General features: G+C 42.5%; 1 long non-coding RNA gene across 1 annotated transcript; it reads left to right on the forward strand.

Annotated features, from left to right (window-relative positions):
• Window positions 1–1912: 1912 nt before the first annotated feature.
• Window positions 1913–4162, forward strand: LOC106817285. The gene is made up of 2 exons (XR_001395027.1): window positions 1913–2066; window positions 3040–4162. It is a non-coding gene; the product is annotated as an uncharacterized LOC106817285 (long non-coding RNA).
• The last annotated feature ends 336 nt before the right edge of the window (window positions 4163–4498 follow it).

Here is a 4498-nt window from a genome sequence, read left to right on the forward strand (position 1 = left end):
TGTACGAAATTATTTATGGTAGCCTACATTACTGTAAACTGATTACTGTTCTTGTTTGTTATCACTGTATATACTGCAACATTACTACTTCTATTTGCAAATTTATCTCAACTTTTCCTAATTTGCAATACCACGAATATCTAGTGCTCAATATTATGTCTACTGTACATATAAAGGGATAGCTGATTCGATGACCCTATGGTCTTCCGCTACCCCTTCACCCCTCACATTAATGTTTTCTGTATCATTGTATCTTTGCTAATTGTGGTGATAAATAATTTTTTTGAATTGAAATTGAATTGAGTAGGCGTAGGCGACTCCCTAGACTCGTTAGTGGAGTAGGCGAGGTACGGTCCGGCATATTAGATAGTACCAGGGTACGTTCCGGCAGTACCTCTTGGGACATAGACCCTCTCAGCATTACCACTCATAGAGTAATATTGGCGCACTTTTTCAACGATGAAAACACGATAAAGTTGAATTTGAAGCCGTTTCATTTAACACTGGTGTACCGATATCAGACCGGTATATCGATCGACGTCACTACCATTGTAGTACGTGTTGTTGACAGCTTGCGCTATGAAGCTATGTTCTCTGAATCTGCTCGCATGATTTGAAATTGCTTAACTGTAAACGATGCATTACCACTCATAGAATAATATTGGCGCACTTTTGCAATGATGAAAACAGGATAAAGTTGAATTTGAAGCCGTTTTATTTAACACTGGCTAAAATAGCATACCGGTGTATCGAAGCCATTAACCAAAGTAGTACGCGTCGTTGCCAGCTTCCGTTGTGGCGCAGTTGTAGCACGCTTGCCTCATACGTTAGGGGTCGGGAGTTCGAAACTCGACAGCCGCGGAAATAAAAAAAAATCTATTTCTCGCCAGGCGCGCATCTTCTTTCTTTCATCCTATATATATTTAATTTAAAATATATTTAATTTAAAATGTATACTATAAAAGGGAAACAGCGAATTTTTATTAGCTAATTTATTTTTAAGTTAAGGAATTCCCTTCATGGGACTCCCCTGGGATATCCCAAAATCGTGATAAATTGTTGAAATTCTATTGGATAACGCAGCAGGTACTATGAAGCAATAGTGCCCACCTGAGCGGGCACTATTGCTTGCGCGACGCATTGTTATTATAACGCATTGTGTTCACGTCACGAATCTCCTGCGTCTGGGTGCCACGCAAGAGTTTCGAATTAATAGCGGTTGTGTTTGTGTCGAGCGTTTTGTTACATCGAATGCAAATGCGATTTAAACGCCTGGTAAGTTACAATAGATGTTTGATTAGACTAAGCTTGATCACAGAGATCAGAATGATTTATGCAATGTGCAAACACCGCTTTCCGTCTTCCATTGGTACTCTAGATGGGTGCCGCCGTCGTTTTACGTGGCGTAGTGTGCAGTTCCAAGTGTGGCTGTATGGAAATCATGACGATACCCATCTAGGAAAAATGCACTAAAGAGAGCTTGCGATTCGAAATGCTATCATTTACATAGTAATAAATTACAAATAAATAATAGTTAATAGATTTCAGGGAGATATAGTGATGCGCTAGATGGTGCATGAATTACGCTACCATGTAATAGCATTAGGAAATTATACGTTAAAGGCAGAGTAAAGGTTACATTCGAGCGCCATCTAGTGTTAAAAATAGTTATAAAGTGCGCATATTTGGAATAACCCAGATGGATTTTTAGCAAAGAAATTACTCAGATTCGAACCACGAACCTTCATAGCTTGCAGCATAGCCATTGAACCACTAGGCTATACACACAAGCTTAACAATCTTTGCTTAGATGTCTGCAATACATTTACTGTTACAGAAGTTAGAAAACATTTCAGGTTGCGTGAGATCGCAGTCTATCATTCAATTCATATATGAACCTAGAGATGGCGCTTCATCACTCTTGCAGATGCAGATGCAAAACTTGCAAATGGCGTTCATTGTGTGATTTTTGTTTTGAAGCGGCACAGAATGTTTTATACCTATTTTCAGCTCCACAACACTCGGTATGGAAAGTAGAGAGACTTAAAACATTCCACATTTACGAGGTAAGCATTCTTCGTAGCCTTATGATGAAGTTAGCAGTAGCACTAGGTAATGCATGACACCTGCTCAGGCAATTGCGTTGCAGCGCGATAGCATTGTAAGCCTATGGCTATGTTATGACTATGTACTATGTAGTAGGTACGTCACTAATTAGATACAATAATGTAACCCAACAAGAGTAGGGTTACAACGCGAGCCTATCCTTTCTTTGGAGGAGTCTCTGAGTGATTCACTCAGGGCGGTTTTATGGTGCGTTTTTCGAGACTAGAACTAGAAGTTAGAACTTCCAAACTGGGTTTATTCTAAACACGAACCTTTCTCCGCTATCCTGGGACGTACTATGTATCACAATACTCTGTATTGAACTAATATAACCTGTTACAAAATTTTGAAGCGACGAGCAGCGATATTTTGAGCGCCATTTCTGTTGACCTGTGACGTACGCATTCCCAATGCGCATAGCGTTCGGCTAACTTCGGCTCCAAGATCGAATGCATCATGGGATGCCTGCTGTCAGTCATGACGTCACCAGAGTCAGCATGTCAGGCAACCCAGGAGCCGAAGTTAGCCGAATGCTATGCGCATTGGGAATGCGTACGTCACAGGTCAACAGAAATGGCGCTCAAAATATCGCCGCTCGTAACTAGTTGGTGTGGCAGAATTTTTAGGGAGTCACACGGACTCCTGCATATGTCAAATCAGCTCGTCTCGATGGCTTGTGAGAAGTTTCACATGCCCCAACGTCGAAATGTTTGCGTGTAAGTTAGTACACATTTGTGATATACGCACGGGTAATATATGTACAGGCCTATGTGGCACATAGGATGGTGCCTATCTCCGTTTCCGTAACACGAGGCCACGCAGCTGCTCTCACAGTAAATGTAGGAGAGGTAATGTTAAAACCTCGAGATCGGTACATCGCTTTTTCCTGTTACTTTTGGAATTGGTGTTACTGCTGGCTGTTTCTTTTTTCAGGGTGGAAATACAAGTATAGCGTCTACACTTCTCAGAAGCCGATTCACACCATTGCCAGCTTACATCATATGGAGGCAGATCTATCTATGACTCACTACACGGCTTGAAATGCCATCTTGGACCAATCCGGAACATAAGCTTTCGAGTGGGAACCTCAATGGACGGAATTTCGTCACCAGTCAAGAAGAATGAAGAGTATTGCTTGGTTCTAATACCAGTTGCATGCAACCTCATGACTCACCGTCACATCAACCTTGCTGGCCCTCAGACGAAGACTACCCAACCAAGATGATACCTGATTCCATGATATATATTGGTGTTTACTTGTAACTAAATGTTAACGGATGGAGGGGGCAAACTGCTACCTCTCAGCACGGGGGTGGGTCAGGATCGGTTTACGTTCGCGTGTGCCAGGGGGGTGAGACAACACCTTGGCTGGTCAGAGCATGGGAAATCGCACCTCCCCCCTCCCACGAGCGTGGGAGTTAGGGTTGGGGTGTCCGGCTCGCAGGTTTACCCTGGCACAATCGCATAGGTTGAATGACGTCGTTGACGTTAGGGCGGGCGCGATACGTAGGGCATGCGTCGTGCGCAACTGTACTCCCCGCAATTACAATATTCATGTCCTAGCTACAAGGGTATATACAGTGTACGGATATATATAAATATGTGCGTGATATATAACGGTTATATATGTACCTAGCTACAATCTTGTACGTGTTGCCATATTTTGGGACTAAATTTGGCAATGAACAAGGCACTTTATCCTAGTTCGCTTTGAGAAGGAAGTGACTTTGTCACTAGTGAGGAGATAAGCTTCCTTTGCCTCCCTAGCTGCAAGTTGTCCTTAGGCAAGGCATAGCACCTGTTTAGCCTCCCGTGCCAGGGTTACGGTCAAGATGTCTAATATAGTGGAGATGGACTGAACACAGCATTGAACATAACAAAATTGGAGTGAAGGAGAAACATAGCTAAATGAGTGCTGCTCTACTAGATAATCCACAGTAAAGAAGGTATATAATACCAGTATCTTTCTCCAGCTAAATATCTGCTAGTGACCCAAGGAAGATGGAGAAGAAGAAGAAGAAGAAGAAGAAGAAGAAGAAGAAGAAGAAGAAGAAGATGATGAACAAAAAGAAAATGAAAATGAAGAAGGAGACGCTGCTGATGACGAGGACAACAACGACGAAGAAGAAGAATAAGAAGGAGGAGGAGGAGGAGGAGGAGAAGAAGAAGACGAAGACGAACAAGAAGAAGAAGAAGAAGAAGATGAAATGAACAAAAAGAAAATGAAAATGAAGAAGGAGACGCCGCTGATGATGAGGACGACAACGACGAAGAAAAAGAAGAAGAAGAATAAGAAGGAGGAGGAGGAGGAGGAGGAGGAGGAGAAGAAGAAGACGAAGACGAACAAGAAGAAGAAGAAGAAGAAGAAGAAGGAGGAGGAGGAGGAGGAGGA

This window comes from Priapulus caudatus, unplaced genomic scaffold, assembly GCF_000485595.1.
Source record: "Priapulus caudatus unplaced genomic scaffold, Priapulus_caudatus-5.0.1 Scaffold1665, whole genome shotgun sequence".
Lineage (NCBI taxonomy): Eukaryota > Metazoa > Priapulida > Priapulimorpha > Priapulimorphida > Priapulidae > Priapulus > Priapulus caudatus.